This window comes from Chelonia mydas, chromosome 3 (assembly GCF_015237465.2).
Source record: "Chelonia mydas isolate rCheMyd1 chromosome 3, rCheMyd1.pri.v2, whole genome shotgun sequence".
Lineage (NCBI taxonomy): Eukaryota > Metazoa > Chordata > Testudines > Cheloniidae > Chelonia > Chelonia mydas.
Window position 1 is genome coordinate 96242825 of NC_057851.1, and position 19926 is coordinate 96262750.

At 43.4% G+C, this 19926-nt stretch overlaps 1 protein-coding gene across 2 annotated transcripts in view; it reads left to right on the top strand.

Moving 5' to 3' along the window:
- Nucleotides 1–286: 286 nt before the first annotated feature.
- TMEM200A (transmembrane protein 200A) overlaps nucleotides 287–19926 on the top strand; it is a 71797-nt gene continuing 52157 nt past the window's right edge. For both annotated transcript variants that reach the window (XM_027823210.3, XM_007060781.4), the window contains exons 1-2: nucleotides 287–550; nucleotides 1078–1495. The gene's annotated coding sequence lies outside the window, so the exon portion shown is untranslated. The remainder of the gene's footprint in view (nucleotides 551–1077; nucleotides 1496–19926) is intronic.

Here is a 19926-nt window from a genome sequence, read left to right on the forward strand (position 1 = left end):
AACTGGGAGTCAGGGTGCAAGAGCGAATCCCGCCCGGCTCCCCAGCAGCTGGCCGGGTGGGACCACCTTTCTCTTCCTCGGGAAATTCCGCAGATGGTCTCCCCTGCACCGCTCCTGCCTGTTCCCAAAGACACGGGCATTCCCACTTCAGCACGTAGCTGCAATGTGTGAATGCAAGTGACACATACGCACAGAGCTCCCCTCCAGCACAAGCCCCCTACACTTGCGCCCTCCTCCTCTCTTTCCTGCCGGATCAGTGTCTCTCCTTGCGACTCCTCCTCCTCCTCCCCCGCCCGGCTAGCTGGGACTCGGAGCCGCCGGGATCTCGGCAGTCTGGCAGACCGGCCCCAGGGCGCAGCGCCCCGCCGGGGGAAGGAGAGGGGGCACGAGGGGCCGAGCGCGCTGCACACCGCTCGCTGCTCCCGAGGATCTCGTAAAGCAGCCGGGAGAGGAGGAGGGGAGGCACCGTGCGGGGGAGCCGCGGGGATTCCCGGGCTCTTCGGGGAACGGAAAAAACTTACTGACTCGCCTTTCCTCTTGCAGCAGGGAGGTAAGAAAGGGGCTGGGGCCGGGACCCCGTCTCTCCCTCCCGGGGGCTCTCTGTCCCTGAGCCCCACCCGCCTAAGGGATCCTGTCCCTGCCCAGGGGTCCTGTGCAGTCCCCGCCCTCTCCCAGCGTTGGCCTCGCCTTTATCCCGGGCTAGGGGCTGCGGGGTCCCTGCTCCCAGCTAGGAGCTTTGTTCCTGTCCCCAAGGGCGCTGGGGTCCCTGTCCCGCCCCGCTGCCCCCCCGGCTCTCCGTGGCGCACGGGGCGCAGTTGGGGGCTGGTTTCTGCGGAGGCGGGTTGCAGGCTGGGAGGCGAGAGGTGAAAGTTAGCGGCGGGCAGGCAGGCTGGGCCGCGCCCCCGGGCTGGAAGCGGCGGGCGTGAGGGGCTGGGCGCGGGCCGTGCGCCAGGCGCGGCTGTGTGGGTGGCTGGCCGGTGGGCCCCGTTTGCGGGAGCTCCCGCGGGGGTGGGGCGGCGCCGCACGCTCTGCAGCCGGCAGCTGAAAACTTTCCCGCTTGTCTCTCCCCCTCTCCAGCTGACGGATGAGTCCCGGCTGCAGGAGCAGCAGCCGCGGCGCCCCCGCTCGCGCTGCAGTCCGGGAGCCCGGGGCCATGGCGTCTCCTCGGTGCCCAGGGCTGAGCAGGAGGCAGCAACCTCTGGCTGGCCGCGCAGCTCCCGGACGGCGAGCCGCCTCCCTGGGCCAGGAATAAGTGTCCTGCAGCCGCCCCCGGCCTCTCTGCCACACGCGCCCCCCAGCATGGCTCTCTCGGCCCGGGTCGCTCTCAGGATGATGCTGGGAAAGGGCCAGGCAATCGGCTGCCCAGCCACCCACTGACTCGCCCCCGCCTCTCTGAAGAGGGCTGATGCTCCCGCGTAGGCGCCGAGCAGCCCCGGAGTTCGCTTGGGAGCAGAGAAGCAGCCGGAGCGGCTGAGACCTCGCACAGTCACTGCAGGTACGGGGGGTGGTGGGGTCGGGTGGGGTCTTAACCAACCTTCTCCTCCCCCGCCCTCCCTGTCCAGAGAGCCATGTACACACCGCACCCTCCCAAGTCAGTCAGGCGTGACTTCGGAAGAGAGGCACAGATCTGAGCTCTCCAGGCGGGGAAGACACGGGGTAGGGAGAGCAACGCAGCGCCTGTTCTGCCCATCCGTGAAACTCTACAAAGCTAGGAAGAAGGAAAGAGAGACACCCCTTCCTTCAACTCACTGCGCTAACCTGGGGCAGGAGAGGGGGGCATGGTGGGAAGACCGAAATACAATTCTCACCCTCCATAAACTCTCTGCCTCCTAAATAGGATTTTTGGCATGGTGGAGGCTGCCGGTCTCCTTGCAGCTGCTACACCCTCTTTTGTTGTGGTCTCACAATTCTGAAATACTTCACAAGCTGCGATCGACTCAGTGGCAGGAGTCGCTAGTGAGGAGTGGAATCAAAAGGGTTGTGCTTTCCCCAAGGCTAGTTTGCCTGTTCGTGCTTATTTGTAGAGAACTTCGATTTTTGTTTAGCTTTATGTTTGCTTTGACAGAAATGGTGGTGTACTGATTATTGGTGAGAGACAGATGGAAACTACCAAGGGGACTGTATTGTTTCCTTACATCGATACATAACTGACTACAGTGAACAGAAGCTTATTAATAACTGTATGTTCCTAAAGGAGACTGTAGGTACAGTTTTGAGGGTTAGTTGATAATTATTGTGCCTAGGAAGAAATATAAGTAACAATAGTTACATAGAAGTCAATCCATATGTTGCTCTGCAGAATTGAAAACACTTATCTAGCCAATATTTTAGGATTGAAGAGGTTAATTTTTTCATTCATTATCATGCAATATGTTGATACAGAATTATTGTATATTCATTTAAGTTCTTGGCAAAGTATATTTTATTCAATAGTTAAATATACAAAATAAGTGTCTTTACTGTTTGAAGAGGAGATAATTCCCTTAATTTGTCCTTTTGGTGTAACACCAGTTGCAAAACAACTAGTTGCAAAATGAGAGAGATTTGCATTTTATTACTATGCTTTTAAAGGATGAGGATTATATGGTTCAATAAAATTCTGTTATAATAGGTTTCCTCTTTTGTGATTTACCTTGGTTCTAGATTGACACAGAAGTGATTGTTTTCTTATTTTGCTGTAAATAAAAGGCATTCTCATAAAGTGATGGGAGCCATATCAATAACTAGAAAGGAAAAAAGCCCCATCAAATTTCCCCTTTCTTTGTTTCTAAAATACTCTACGCAAAATGTAGAAACTTTAAAAGCAGCAAATTATGTTTTCATTGTATAGAAACTGTAGTTGAATAATTTGGAAAAACTGCGATGTTGTTCTAAGTTTGGAACATTTTAGTGTATACGTTGCCAGTAGCATTTACTTGTAGCAAAATACTTTGAATATAATTATGGGACAATTAGTCTTTTGACTTTAGCAGAAAACAGCACTCCATACGGGCAGATAAGATGCCTTAGATAGATTAGTAATTTGGAGAATAAAGTCATATGTAATTTGTAGGTTGTTGGCATAGAAACATATTTTACTTGTTGCTCATTTGTTAGAGTCAGCGTGAAAGTGCAATATTGCTAAAGGGATACTGACTCACTGAGTTTAGTATAGTAAGATTGCTTTACTTGAATAGAAGAAGTGAGCTACAACTGATGATTTTACCCATTATAAATTTGTCAGAATCTAAGGGTTATTTTACTTTCACTGAAAGCTCCATAATCAGATTAAAACAGTCAGGGTTCAGTCCTGCAAGGTACTGAGCAATCCAGCTTGATCCAGCAAAGCATTTAACCGTGTACTGACCTGTAATTACACAAGTAGTCTCAGGTTCAATCCCTGCTGCTGACTGTGGTGGGTTTATTAATTTACATATGTTTGTAGTCCCATTGATTTTAATGCACCTACTTGCTTGTTTATGTGCTTTGGATCATGGCCAGAGTTCCCAGCCCCTTGCAGAATCAAGCCCTAATTCACTTAGGTATGTTTCCATTTCCTTGGATTTACATGGTAATATGACAGAAAATACCTATTGCATACCACAGGAACCAGAATTTGTGGATAAAATGCTCATGGTTCATTCATATGTCTCATAGGAGAAAAAAAAATGGGAAAAACAGAAAATCAATAGTTAGATGAGGGAAAAGATAGACAAATTTATGGTACAACTAAGGGAGATGACTACTAACTGTAGCTTATTCGTTTGGAACCAAAGTCTGAATTTTTTTTACTACAGCAAAATTCCCATTGAAATTGTTTAATCCAGATGAAAGTGTGATATACAAAAAGGGAGACTCAAAGGTTGCTGTCAGGAAAAGTTTACTATTTTAAGATCACTTTATTTTTTGTACAGGAGTCAGTAGGAGTTTTGCTTGAGTAAGGACTGGAGGACTTGGCTGATATGAGAGCTTGATGTGATAGTTAATAGTAATATTTTGGTGTCATACATGTTGTTTTAATCCTTCTGATGTATTTTGTAAGCAGTGCAGTTATTTTATTCAGTAGGGGCTCGATCCTGCCCCACTGAAGACACCAGGAGTCTTGCAATTGACTGCAGTAGGAGCAGAAACGGACCCTAGGTTGCATACATCTCTGGTCTTCCCTGTTAAGATTTGGGGTTGCTTTTTTGTTTTTGTTTTTAACCAAACAAAGAAAAGAGAATAAATAACTGAGCTAACCAGAAAAAAGTGGGGGGACAAAAGCAAAGATTAATCACCTAACCAATGTTTACATATTTTAAAATCACTATTTAATATTTATATTATGGCAGGCCCTAATAGGGATTGGAGGGTTGTTGTGCTAGGTTATGTACAAACACATAAAAAAGCGTGGCCCTTGCCCCAAAGAGTTCATAATCCAAGGCTCTGGTACTGAAATTAGATCTGTGAGTGGACTTGTGTGTTTACATGGAGCTGAATTCTGGGTATTTTATGGGATAGAAAAGAATGGGTAGAAATTCTAGTATCCCTATTATTATACAACTCTGATACTTTGTCAGCCACGGTGTCTCATTAACTGGATAACTGACTCTAAATCACTAATAAAAGTTAAAATCCCAAACCATCAGAGTTAGAAATCTGCATATTTCTGAAAGAATAGCGTGCAATTTTTTTTTTTTTAAAACAAAATCAAAACACTATACTGTTATCATCTGGGTGACTAGTGCATACAATGGGCGCATTCTTTAAGACAGTCAGAAATGTAGCAACTGTCTGAATTCCCTCTATTAATGTGTACTCTGTATGTCTCATACCTTCTTGTAAAATAAGAAAATATTTAAGAGAAAATTTCAGCTGTTCATTAAGGATGAAATACCCTCTACCCAAATAATGCCCGAGTGATCAGGTTCTTTGCAAGTGGACCACTGAGATGATGTGCGGACCATATTGTTGTATAAAAGGGTTGAGTGCAGATGGCTTTTGACATTATACACAAAGACAGTCTTTGGAAAATCATGCAATACTGTGGAATACCAGCAAAAATAATTAGAATTATCAAATATCATATGATAATACCGGATGTGCAGCCAGAGATGGTGACATCAGCCAGTGGTTTGCAGTGACAGTTGGAGGAAGGCAAGGGTGTACTATGTCCTCACTACTGTTTGTACTGGTGACTGAGTATGTCATGAGGAAAATAACAAATAAGGAGGCAAATGAGGAATTTTTGGGGCAAACGATAATGCATAATTGGTTGACCTCCATTTTGAGGATGATGATGTCCTGTTTAGTTCAACATGTTGCTTAATTGAAGAAAAGATCTAGCTTTTGGCAGATAACAGCGATACAAGTTGGCTTGTTCATCCACAAGGGGAAGACAATATATGGTATCAATGTTCCAAAAGTAACCATTAGAAGAAATGAAGAAACACTAGAAGTAGTAAATCATTTTATCATCGCTGCACGTCTTACTCTCTAGATAGGTGACACTGCTGCTTTTGATATTTGTTGCTTATCCTCCAGCATAAACTACTTTTCCAGATCTTTTCAGGTTTATAAAAGTAGTATGATTGACAGACTCAAAAATATGAATTTTTAATATGAGGATCTGGTTTGTTTTCCTTTATGGAAGAGAGACATGGAAATTATCACAGAAATTGATAAGAATATTTATTCATTCTAAAGTAAATGCCTGCAGATGATCTTCAGAGTTCATCCATCAGAAAGTTTCTTGCTACACTGGAAATTCTAGAGCAAACCAATGTAAAATATCAAACATGATATAAAAAAATATGACAATGGACATATTTAGGATAAACTTTAAGGATTCCACCAGTATGACTTCCGTGGCAATTGGTAAGATGGACACTACCTGGAAAGAGAGAAAGAGGGTGACCTAGAGAAACATTATGCAGAATAATAGAGACAGAAACCAGATCTATCAACATGACACTCAGAAGCCTGAACAGACCAGCACAAGACCAAAATAAATGGTGGAAACTGGTGGACGCACTATGCACCTGCAGGAGGAGAAAGAGGAGAAAGAATGCAAGTGGAGTGCAGAATAGGTTGGAAGGTTAAATCCTCTTTTACCTGGGATCAATGAGTGAGGCTCCTGTAGAGACTTATTGTGTGCTATAGCAGCAGCAGCTCCTCTCACCAGTTGTGCAGGCTGTTGTGTATCCTTCCTCTTTCTTTATATGGAGCATAAGTGGTGTGGAGGACTTTCTGCTAGTCCCCCATGCCTTGGGTGAAATTCACACTAATGGTACTGCAAGTAACTGTCATTCTATTGCAGCAATATTCATTCCTACACATGACAAAATTCAATACATGTACACATGTTGCTCTTATTCTCAGTCAATCTTGGTGGAGACCACTCACGTGAACATGATAGCAGAAGTAGTCTCCAAAGCATTTGATATATATCATTCATTCACTATAAATGAAATCAAGTTATTATAACTGAATATTGTCACAGGATCAGGGTCTCCTCCTTTGAATCTAAACCTCTTGGTTTTTCCTAAATGCTTACTTTTCATAAAGGCCTTGATTTAACTTTGGTATACATCTAGCAACAGGAGATGACAGTCTTGTAAAAAAGTATTAAAGAACTACCGGCAGCCTTCAATTCTGCATTGAAAGTAGGTACAACGGCCAATGAGAAGGAATCATGAGCACAGAGCAGTGATTCTGATTTACAGTGTTGTGTCTTTACACAGCAGTAGTGTTGGGAGGAATACGATGGCTGGTTGAAAATCATGCAGTTCTATAGAGATAATTCTGTAACAATATACTTCTGTATAGAGAAATTTTTTTTTCCTGAGTCCTTTTCTGCTCGTCACTGCTCTGCCTTGGGGAAGGAGATTGATATTGTTTCTCTGTATCCATGCTCCCATTGGCAGAAGAGGGTGCTAGAAAGGAGCAGAATTAGGTGTTTGCTGCAGTAGAGGACTAGTCAAGATAAATCCCACTTTCCCAGAGCTGGAGGCCTGGGGAGAAAGTACACTGCAACAGGATTCCCTGATGTAGTAGAGGGCCTAACATAAGCTCAAAGAATGGAGTTGTAGAAAGTAAAGCAACAAAATACATTTTTTGTGTGTGTGGAGTATCTTTACAAACCTCATGAGGCCTTTCCCATGAGTGGCATTTCAGGCTCCCATTGTACATTTCCATATATTTTTTATTATTATTAATACCCCTTGTTGGAATCTTACTCACTCATTCAGTTTGCTGAAAGTGTGACCATTTCCCTCCAGTTAAAAGAAGTGAAAAATTAATGAAAGTATTTTTCTAAATTGTTTTTGGAGTTCTATGGTGAAATTCTGGCCTCGCTAATGTTAGTGCCAAAGCTCCTATTGACCTCAAAGGGATCAGGATTTCATCCCTAGGATTTCATGTGTGCATATTGACCAAATAAAATATTTTTTTATATAACTGTGATAGGGCCTTCAGTAGTCGGGCAGCCTAGCGCCTAGATCATTGGTTGGGGCGGGGAGGGACCTGCCCTCCTTTCCCTCAGGTCCTGGCTCAGAGTCCTGAGCCACTCACACCCCTAGACAGGGGAGATGGATCTTGCTCCCAGCTGTGTGTGTGTGTGTGCGGGGGGCTGGGGTTTAAGACCTGTTTGAGCTGCTCCCTATTGTAAGTCCTTTTGTTTGAGGTGTGGCCCTGCTAGTCCAATTTCCCCACAGTTGGGGCTTGGCGGTAGATTCCCCTTGACAGGGGAAGACTTACTTGATTCCAGTGGCTGCATTGGCTGGCTGGCTGGCTGGCTGGCACAGAGAGAGCTCCTTCCTCTTTGCCAGTCAGCCCCTGGCTGAGGGGGGCTCCCTTCTTTTCTCCCCCTTCCAGGCCTGGCATTGGCTGCAGGTATAACGGGGTAGGGCTAGCTGAACCCACAGGTTTTCTTTAACCCCTGCTGTGCCTGGCAGCCGTTTCTATGCTCCTTTACAATAACCTATTCATAAAAATACAGAAAATAACTGAAGCTACTTTCCATCACAACCGCTCAGTGAAAAAACAATCAAGAAAGAACAGAAAATTCTACTTTTATGAATTTGCTGCTTCTTACCTGCTGTTTCATAAGGGAAGGGGGACGGAGCACCTCAGGATTGCCATCTTGGATTTCCTCCATAGAAAGAGGCAATCTGAGGTTGAGTTTTTACAATTTGTATACACTGCATTAAGGTTTGTGTTAGCATGCTTGTAAAGTATGTGTTGCCTCCACACCTAGTGGCTGACGTATATAGAGGAAAACAACCTCATAGTGCCACCAGTTAATGGACTTACTGTTTTAGCTCAGGTGGCAAAGGTGTGTACTTTGGTCCTGAAGGTTCCAGGTTAAAACACCACTGAAGACCCATGGTAGGGTTTGTTGTATATACACTCATAAATAAAATATGAAACCAGAATGGGGCTTTTAGAACTTTTACAATGACAACTGTAAGGATTCCTTCCACAACAGGAGGGAATTCAGAGAATTCCCGGAATTTATAACTATTTTTATAACCCAAGTTTTCATTCGTTTAAATCATTACAAAACCAGATTAATTAGGAGGCCTTTTAAAAAACTTAAGTTTTATGTTTGGTGTGATATCACTATTGCCAGGATGTGATTTTTTTTTTTAAACCATTATGAGCCTGAATGTTTCCACATGAATATCTCTGCTTATTTGTAAGCAGTAGACTGTTATTGGAGAACAAGTTTATATCCAATTAATGTTGTCACTTAAAATTTACTAAATATTAAACTAAAAATATACAAAAGATGTTTGGTCATTCTTTCAGTAGCATGCTTTTAAACTTATCCACTTGACCTGCATTATGGATCTTTACCACTCCTACTCTAAATAGTTCATCTTGCCCAAAGGTTTTACATGCTAAAACACATGAGCAATATGACCAATAGTTGAATATTGTCATGAGTGAGATGAATTTCCAATTATTCAAATTTATTACCATATTTAAAATTCATCCATGATTTGTTAGGACTCAAAGCCCTAAAAACTGTAGTACAGACCAGTGACTCTTAAACATTTTACAATAAAGTCCAACTTCTATCAAAACAAATAAGCTCAGGCCCCACCTTTCCATCAGTTCGGGTAAATCAGTATTCATATATCACTGCAATTAATGTAACGCCAGACTACTAAAGCACATTTACAATAGCAATAGCTTTCACCTTGACATGTTTCAGTAATATGGATGAGCTTGTTTCTGTGCACCTAACTCAACCCAGGAGTGGAAAGCTTTACTCACACTGATACTGTATAGAGGGACCCACAAGTCACCACTAATCCCAGGAGAACAGGGACTCGAGGGGGAATGTAGTTAGAGACCTGAGGTTTAAGGGGAAACGGACTTATTGGAAATAATGAGGTGCCATAAATATTAGAGGAAGGGTAACCACCTTTCTGCATACAGTGCTATAAAATCCCTCCTGGCCAGAGGCAAAACCCTTTCACCTGTAAAGGGTTAAGAAGCTAAGGTTACCTCGCTGGCACCTGACCCAAAATGACCAATGAGAGGACAAGACACTTTCAAATCTGGAGTGGGGGGAACAAAGGGTTCGTCTGTCTGTGTGATGCTTTTGCCGGGAACAGATCAGGAATGCAGCCTCACAACTCCTGTTAAGTTAGTAAGTAATCTAGCTAGAAATGCATTAGATTTCCTTTTGTTTAATGGCTGATAAAATAAGCTGTGCTGGATGGAATATATATTCCTGTTTTTGTGTCTTTTTGTAACTTAATGTTTTGCCTAGAGGGATTTTCTGTTTTGAATCTGATTACCCTGTAAGGAATTTACCATCCTGAGTTTACAGAGGTGATTCTTTTACCTTTTCTTTAATTAAAATTCTTTTTAAGAACCTGATTGATTGATTTTTCATTGTTCTGAAAATCCTAGGGTTTGGGTCTGCTTCACCTGTACAAATTGGTAAGGATGCTTATCAAGCCCTCCCCAGGAAAGGGGGTGTAGGGCTTGGGGGGATATTTTGGGGGAAGATGTCCCCAAGTGGGCTCTTTCCCTGTTCTTTGTTTCAACGCTTGGTGGCGGCAGCATATGGTTCAAGGACAAGGCAAAGTTTGTACCTTGGGGAAGTTTTTAACCTAAGCTGGAAAGAATAAGCTTAGGGGTTCTTTCTTGCAGGTCCCCACATCTGTACCTTAGAGCTCAGAGTGGGGAAGGAACCTTGACATGAGGGGTACATATTCAAGGGATAACCAGGACTCCAGGGAGCCGCCCATCTCCCCAGCTTGTCTTCCCCCCCGCCATGTTCCATCCTCCCAGTCCTCAAGCTGTTCCCTTTTTTCTTTCTGCCAGCAAGGCCCTGAGGCAGCTGGATGATTCCACCTCCTCTTTCCACAGACGCTCCACTCTGGGCACCACTAGGGGGAGTATAGGGAATGGAGAAGAAACAGTTTTTTTGACTTTAGCACTAGCAACACAGTACTGCCCCCACCCCAACGGGGATGGCTAGATGCCTGGTTTTCGACTGGAAAGTCCGGTCAGATCTACTACCAGATGCTAAAAGTCCGGTTACTGCAGGAGGGGGAGGTAGGGAGGTGCTGGCTTATCACTCGTGCCAGCCCCTACTCAGGCAGGGCTGCCTGCTACCTGCATTGGGCAGCTGCAGCTACCTGCGTTGGGCTCTGCGGGTGAGTCCCTTCCCAGGTGGGCTGGTATGGGGGTGGAAAGAAGGGGAGAGCAGCGAGCAGTGCGGGAGGGGAGAAGAGGAGCAAACCAGGGATGAGGCCTCGGGGGAAGGGCTAGGGGAGGTTCAGGCACTCCTGATGTAATGTCTAGTTTTTAAGTATTACAAAGTTGGCAACCCTAACTGCGGCTGGACAGAAGGAGTCATTATAGAGGAATACCTCGTCAGTTCCTGCAGCCCTGAGGGATGCATGAAAGAGTCTTTAGTAAGAGCTGGAAAAAAGCACACAGGAAATCTAACAGAATCTCAAGCAGTAATTTGCATTTTGTTATTGTCAGGACAGTGCATGAAAAGACACAGGTTTCAAGCCCCATCCAGATATGTCTAGGGAAGGAAAGCAAATGAGACTGGCCCAAGAATTTGAGAAAGCCAGGTATAGACAGCTCTTCTAATTTATTTCCCTTGATAGTATCTATAAAACCTGGTGTCGTTTCATTTCTATGTAAAGTGGCTTAGAAGTAATTGTGCAAACATGTATGCTATTTTCATTCTTTTCCATTCCTCTAAAACAACGGCTATCGAAGAATTTAGATTGTGGGGGAAAAAAAAGAACTCCTTTTAACCAAAATGATTGAGTTTAAACCAGTATTATTTTCTTTTAAATCACGTTTGTCATGGTGGACATATTTACAGCATTAGATCTTGTCCTATTTGAAGCGTGACTTGTGCTACTAGGTCACTTGCATACTTTTGAAAATTTTACTAAGCTTCATTTCAAAATAGTTAATTTTGTTTTCAGGCTTGGTGTTGATAAAATTTAATAATGAAAGTTTATAGTATTGTTGTAGCTGTGTTGGACCCAGGGTATTAGAGACACAAGGTGGATGAGGTAATATCTTTTATTGGACCAACTTCTGTTGGTTAAAGAGACAAGTTTTCGGTGCACACAGAGCTTTTCTTCAGGTCTGGGAAAGGTACTTAAAGTATCACCGCTAAAGACACATAGTCAACACTAGGACTGTCGATTAACTGCAGTTAACTCACGTGATTAACTCAAAAAAATTAATCACGATTAATTGCAGTTTTAATTGCACTGTTAAACAATAGAATACCAATTTAAATGTATTAAATATTTTGGATGTTTTTATACACTTTCAAATATTTTGATTTCAATTACAACACAGAATATGAAGTATACAGTGTTCACTTTTTATTGTTATTACAAATATTTGCACTGTAAAAATGATAAAGAAAATAAATAGTATTTTTCAGTTCACATCATCCAATACCATAATGCAATCTTTTTATCATGAAAATGCAACTTACAAATGTAGATTTGTTTGTTTGTTACGTAACTCCACTGAAAAACAAAACAATGTAGAACTTTAGAGCCTATAAGTCCGCTCAGGCCTTCCTCCTGTTCAGTCAAACACTAAGATAAGTTTGTTTACATTTGCGGGAGTTAATGTTGTCCTCTTATTATTTACAAAGTGAGAAAGTGAGAACAGGCATGTTATAGCTGGCATTGCAACATCTTTACATGCCGGATATGCTAAACATTGGTATGCCTCTTCATGATTTGGCCACCATTAGACCATGCTTCCATGCTGAGGACGCTTATTAAAAAAATAATGCATTAATTAAATTTGTGACTGAACTCCATGGGGGAGAATTGTATGTCTCCGACTTTGTTTTACCCGCATTCTGCCATATATTTCATGTTATAGCAATCTTGGATGATGACCCAGCACATGTTCATTTTAAAAACGCTTTCACTGCAGATTTGACAAAACGTAAAGAAGGTACCAATGTGAGATTTCTAAAGATAGCTACAGCACTCGACCCAACGTTTAAGAATCTGAAATGCCTTCCAAAATCTGAAAGGTGTGAAGCATGCTTTCAGAAGTCTTAAAAGACCAACACTCTGATGTGGAAACTATAGAACCGGAATGACCAAAAAAGAAAATCTGCTGGTGGCATCTGACTCAGATGATGAAAATGAACACATGTTGATTTGCACTGCTTTGGATTGTTATCGAGCAGAACCCCTCATTAGCATGGATGCATGTCTTTTAGAATGGTGTTTGCTACATTTCCCTGGGCCACTTCCCCGCACCTCTCCTGCTTCTCCCTTCTTCACCCTTACCTTAGGGCTCCCTTACTAATGACTTGAGGGTCTCTTCATTAACCAGCCCTTTAGCCACACTTCCTCTCCCCTGGCTCCTCTCTGCCTGACTGGAGTGAGCCCTTTTATGTTATCAGAGGGGCCTTAATTAAAGTCAGGTGGTCACATTAGCTTAATGGCCTCACCTGACTCTTTGCAGGTTAATTGGAGTCAGGTGTTCTCATTAGCCTGGAGCAGCCCCTGCTCTGGTCAGTCAGGGAACAGAAAACTGTTCATCCAGTTGCCAGTATATCTGCCTTCTGCTACTCTGCTGTACCCAACTCGCCTGGGTCTATCACAGAGCTATATTATGTTCCACGGAACATACTTTTTTAGTCTATTATTTTGGGTGTTACTGACGTTACTGCTGAAAAGGTGGCATGGATATAGGTTCTAATAATTGGGTGTGACATACCAGGGTACAATTCAGACCAGTGCGGGGCTGTTTCACCCCTGCCCTGCAATCTAGGGTGCCTTACAATGCTTTGTCAAAGTAGCTCCCACTTGGGCTGCTCACAAACAGCCTTTGAGCATGCAAGCCACACCCTGCGTGTCTGTGTGTAACTGCAGCCTGCCAGTTACACCCTGGCTCTCACCAGCCTTGCCTATACTGCAGGGTGAGCCCAACATGCTCCCCGTCCCGGATTTTCCCCAGACACGTATGCCTTGTACTGTCCAGCCCTCTCTTGGACAGTTCAAATATATTGTTTGTTATTCCTATTAGGAAATAATATACAAGTTTATTATCTTAAATAGAATCACCCAGACACTTCAATTTAAACACACTGGATAAAACAGTGAAACAAGTTTATTAACTACGAAGAGAGATTTTAAGTGAGTACAAGTAATGAAGCACAAAAGTCAGAAATGGTTACAAGAAAAATAAAGATAAAACGCTTACTGGTGTCTAACTTAACAAACTATATAAGATTCAAGCAAAACTTCTCACCACATGCTTCCAACAAGATTACTGATCAAACTCTCAGGTCAGGACCCTTCCCCCAAAGTCAAATGACTGTTTCCTTTTGTCTTATCAGGTTTAGAGAATGCTAGGGGAAGGGGGAAAGAGAGGGGTAGATTGGGATATTTGCCCCTTCTTTTCAGAAGTCCCCCTCTTGAAAAATGTTTCCAGTTGGGAACTAGGAGACAGAGTCTGGGTGGAAGGATGTTCCTTGCTTTTTTGTTTTCCCACCTGTTTGAGATTCCTTTGTTTCCCTTCTTACTTGGTGATTCTGTTTACTGCTTATATGCAAATTAAGGCATATGTACACTCCTTTATTCATGACAGGCCTGCTTGACCAGTTTGATGCTACAGCGAGTTTTGAACATGCACTCTTAACATCATACAGGGAAATTTTAGAAGTTCACCTGCAATGCTGCCATACATATTTTATCAGGACAGTATTGACCAGCAAATTATGAATTTTCAGATGATACCTTACAAGGTATACTTTATACAAAGGTTATTACAATAGCATTTAGGGTGTGAATAAAAGGGGGTGCTCCATCACAGTGGGGTGGGGGCAAGGGAGTTATTCCAGCTGTTGGTACTGTGGATTTTAACCTTTAAATTAGATCATTGTTTTTCCTGCACTACTTGGTGATTGTGGATTATTAAATGCAAAAGAATTTCTCCAGAGGCATTATTAAGTGACCACACCTGGATGTGAGTGGCGTGTCCTAGGGCCTATAATATAGCTTTCTATTCTGTTCTATATGTTCTTATGCTGCCTTCATCACCGTTGTATCTGAGTGCATTCCAGTAGTGCATTAAATGACGTGATTAACATTATGATGTGTGGTTTGTTCCTTCTCTCATCCTCTCGGGGGAGAGGGGGGATTGTGTGTATAATGAAGTGTTTTGGGTTTTTAATGTTGTTGTGGGTGTTTTTTAAATGTACATGTTGCTATGTGTTTGTTAGAGAAGGCAAGGTGAAAGAAGTGTGCACCTGGAGCAGAAGATGGGTAAGATTTGTGATGGTCCTTATTTCATGTGGGAGTTCATTCCATAGTGTCAAACTGCTCTTTGAGAAAGCTTTGTCTCTTGCAGAAGTATAGTAGAAAGTTCCATTGTTTCTGAAGAATGGGATTCTTAACCACATTCTTCATTCCTATCTTTAAATGATCTTTTGGATATGCTGGGTCCAGGCCATTGAGCGCTTTGAAGATGAGTCAAGTTCAAGGCCTCAGTCCTTCATATTCATGGGAATCCAGGGTAGATTATGGAGGACAGATTTGATATGCTCCCATTTAACTGTGGGGCTGAGGAAAACACACTGCAGCATTCTTTCCTTAGTTTTTTCTGTAGTGGCCACGTCCTAACCTGGCAGTTCTCTCTGTAGGTCTCAAACAGCATCCACTGAAAAATATAGGTCCAATAACTAAATTTATGTCGGAGAGCTAAGCAATCAGACAGAGGAAGAGACTTGTTCAAACCACAGGCTGAAGCATGAATGGCCCTTGCAGAAGTTGTTGATGCTGCTGAAAATGTTCATAGGAGGATATTTCTCATGAGTCATTTTCTCTGGAGTTAGTTAGAAGGATGCTGTCTTGGAGCACAGTTGGATTTTGTTGAGAAGAGGGATGAGGTTGTAAATTGTCTATTATTTCCTTAAACTTTGATCGTTGCTCATGCTCAGTCCTGTGATCTCCTGTGTACAGAGCATAGATCAGATTCAATGATGCTTACATAACCGTGGGATAACATAACAGTGGGATCCTGCTTGGAGATTTTGCTCTTGCTCACGCTGCTGCTGCTGTTCTCATTTCAGACTCTGCCTGCTCTTTTGATTCAGTCGCTGTGGTGTGATCCGTGTCCCACCTGTCTCGACTAAACTCTTTCCCAGACATCCAGTGGCCCTTTTGCTTAATGCCAAGCTGACAAAAGTGGTGGCACTCAATTCATTATCACTTTTATTGGCTTACCTGTAGAGGTGTATGTGGGAAACACAGTTCACTCATGATGACTATAGAGCTGTGACTATGATCAAATCAGGAAGAGAAAACGTGGACAGGAAGAATAGGTCAGTACTGTAGCGGCAGCCAGTAAAATGCTAAACTGCACAACTACAAGACCCCCATACTGCCGGTAATCTGTTGCACTTGGTGAGGAAGCTGAGTGGGTGACAGGGCCAGTTTTAGGCAATACCCAGTAGAGGGTGAAGTGGCAATGATGACCCTCTACTACTACTCAGCCGAGCCCTCACAGAGCAGCAGCAGTGGGCCCCCCCAGAACTGGCTCTGGCCTGCTCTAGTGGTGTGTGCAGCCAGGCATTTTCCATTGTGGTTGCTGTCTACATTTTCATGTAACCATCTCTGCATTGGTTACACTGGGTTCATGTTTTTAAGCTTTTCTTTGCAACCTTGAGGTTAATAAACATAATTTGTTTTTCAACGAAAGCTTAGATTCTGATGTTATCACATGGCTTTGGTAGCTGGGGCGCTAAGGAGATGTCCATTGTACCCTAGGCCTTGTCTACACTACACAGTTTTGTCGGCAAAAGTTATGCTGCTTTAATTAAACCTGCGCTTGCATTTTCCCCACTAGCTTCTTGGGTCGGCAGAGTGCATCCACACTAACAGCTCTTGCATCAACACAGAGAGCAGTGCACTGTGGTAGCTATCCCACTGTGCAACTGGCCACAGGGTGCTTTGGGAAGGGTTTGCAACACCTTATGGGGCAGGTACAGCATCACATGATGCAGGTTTCTCAATTCCATTGTTCCAGGGACATCCTAGTAATTGTCAACAGCTTTTTCAACTGCAGTGTGGGGGTGAGGGAGAGGAGAGTGGTGTGTCTGGGGTAGAGGAGACAGCAGGCTGACTCACCTATCCTGAGGCAGAGGAGGGGACCCCCCCCACGTCAGCTCCCATCTGCTCGGCACAGCAGTCTTTCCCGAAGTAGCCCACTCTGCCTGCCTATGGTTCTGTGATTCCGTCCAAGTTCTCCCACATGCTCCTCAGCTGCTGGGAGCCGCATTCTGAGCAGCTCTGAGCTCTCCCTGCAGAAGTTGTCAAAGCAGGACAGCAGTTCTCCCCTCCCTGCCCCACCATCCTCCCTCTCCCGCTTCCTGCAGCAGCCCTTGTGTTCCTAGTGCAGGGCAGAACAGGAGCATTCCACATTAACGATTTGCTCTTTGTTCCCCAAACTGAGCAGCTCGCTCAGCTGTCAGCTAGTTCCCTAGCTTTGAAAGGGGAGGAGCGCATGCCTGCAGGGCAGCAGAGATCAAAACAGTGAGCAGAGTGGTCAGGGCAGGCATGATGGAATACTGGCGAAAGCCAGTTCTGTCGACAAAACAAACAGTAGTGTCTACACTGATGCTTCATCGCTTTAACTTTGCCTCAAAAAGTTTTATGCCTCTCGTTGAGGTGATTTTATTTTGTTTGCAAGACAGCAGAGTTTTGTTGCCAAAAGTAGCTTTATAAAAGGCAGCTTTTGCCAGCTAAACTTTATAGTGTAGACAAAACCTTAATCCAGCCTTGGTAGGTGACCAGCTTCTCAGACAAGAGAATCCATGTGGTGAGTATGATATCTAATGTCTATATAACCTGCTTTGCACTCTTCCAAATGTGTTGGGATCCAGTTGGATTTCCATAGAAAATCATAATTGTGGCATCAGAAAACTGCCCAAAGCAGCAAAAATTAAATTAAATTAAAAAAAGAAATGTACCATTTTCACATCTCTAGAGCACAAAGCCATCAGGGCAGATTAAACAAATTTATGTCTGTGTACAAAAGTCAAAGGATGAACGTTGTTAAGCATTACTTGATTTATGTGGATCTTCAAGACAACTATCAATCATGGAGGTAAAACTGTAAAAACACATACCTTGAGTCACCGCAGAGAGCTGAAAACGAGCCAAAAACGCCATCCTGGGGTTTGTCACCCAAGAAAATGAGAGATGACAGGGTGTAATGTCATCATGACTTTAGCAGATTGATCAAATTAAAAGGGTTGGATGGCTTGTATTTATCATTTTATATTTTGTTTACTGTTCTAAATTTCAGTGGAGTATATTTTATTTGCCAAACATTATTTTTTTATTGCTCATTCTCAGGCTAGGTTTTGTTTTTATTAAAACAGATGCCACATTTTTATATTGCTACAACTCTTACCCACTCTGCACATACAGTAAAATGAATGGAGAACAGGGTGGGAATCCATTCTCCCTGCTTCTTAGGACAAACATTCACAAGTTATGATAAAAGATATCATAGCCACGTATCCAGCCTTCTATTCAAGGGTCTGAATGTTTATCTGAATCTGTTAAGGTCTTCTTAAGGCCTAGCACTCAAGAAACTATTACTTCCCTCAAACAGTTCCTTGTTTCTCCCCTCTTCTTCCCCAATCCCCCCATTCCCTTGTGGGGAAGAAGTTTGTGTAGGTGGCCTACTACCCCATCTCTAGTTTATTTGGTATCAAATGGTGGGCCCAGTCCATTTCTAGGGTCTTTTGGTGTCAAGTTCTCTATCTTCTCTTCTGAGGTTTCCTTTCTTCTACCACCAGAAAATTCTAACCCCACTGATCTTATGTGACCCCATAACATCCCCTTCTCTCTAGATGCCCCAAAGAAGTCCTGTTTCTGTACTTCATCCTTTCCTCCCACTCCTTTGCCTTCATTTCTTCTCACCTCTTTGTTTCACTGCTCCTGCATCAAAGTCTGTATTCCCTAAAGGTACGTCTACACCGTACACGCCTTTCAGCAGTGTGTCAAGCACATACACTACGTGACTCCCTAATATGGATATGAATAGCAGTGTAGATGGTGAGGCACTGCTGAGATGAGTAGAATAAAGAAACAGCCAAACACTGGGGCATATATCCTACATGGATCTCTAAATGCCCAAGCAGCACTTCCTGTTTACACTGCTATTTTTAGCAGTGTAGTAGTGTCCCTCTGTTTCCTCTCTGCGAGTATAGACTCCAGCAGCGGAGAAAGGCTCTGGCAGCTTCCTGTTGCTGAGACTTACCCCATTGCCTCCCCATGCCAGAGCCTTTCACTACCAAGTGTAACTACACACCACAATGTGGATATAGCCTCCTTTTCACTGTGATGTGTATGGTCTTAGATGTAGCTGAAGGGGGTGGGAGTGGTGCTGGTGCCACCCAGACTAGCCAAGTGCTTCTGCTGTTAGCCAAGTGAGAAGCCAGCAACTCAATGCTCCGTCACTGTGTGACTCATTTAGTTTGTGAATTGGAGCCTTCCAGAGTAACTCCTAAGTTTATGTAACCCCCAGTGGTTCAGGAGAGACATAAGGACTCTGATTTTCTATTTGCATTATATCAGTTTTACACTGATGCAACTGCATTAATTTCAAAGCAGTTACTCTGAACATCATGAAACTGGTTTAAGAGAGTGGAGGATCATGCTCTTTGGACTCAGAATGAGGAGGTATAGGATATGGGAGTTTACTCTTCCTTGGCGCAATCTTCAGTTACTTACTCAAATAATTATTTTTGACTTTTGGTTGTCTGACCGTTTGTTGTAGCAACCAGGCAAGGTACTAATAAACTTCAACAGGACTTTATTTTTAAAGTGGAAACCTCTTTACCAAGATGCTGCTGCACCCTTGGTAGCTCTCACTCTGCCTCCTCAACTTTCCCCCCCTTCCTGTTTTCTGTCCTTTCAGACTCCCAACAGCCAGTGCTCCCAGTTCTAATAATTACAAGCAGCATCTATACACCACATTCCCTCCTCTCTTAAGAAACTCTTCCAATTAAAATAAACATTGTTGTTCTTACCACAGGAACAAATATGAAACAAGACATTATATCGTTGGCAGAAATATTACACTGAAAACACTGTAGATACTACATAACATTAGTCTCTATTCCAGATAGATGGTCGTCTGGGTCTGACAGGCCGTCTCTCAAGCCCTGGTTCCAGTGCAATGTCTTGTTGTGTTGATACTACGGTGAAGTCATTCAATGCTAATTGGGTGTTGGAATAATCTCCTCTTGGTGCATAGGCAGGTGCAAGATAAGAAGCATTCCATACCCGCCCATCAGAAAGTCGATAGGTGTAAGGTTCGTTTTCTCTCTGATTTTAAGAGCAGCTGTGAATTTATGGTCCCCTTTGCATAAAATTCCAGGTTTTCGGATTCTAACGAAGGAACCACACTCGAACT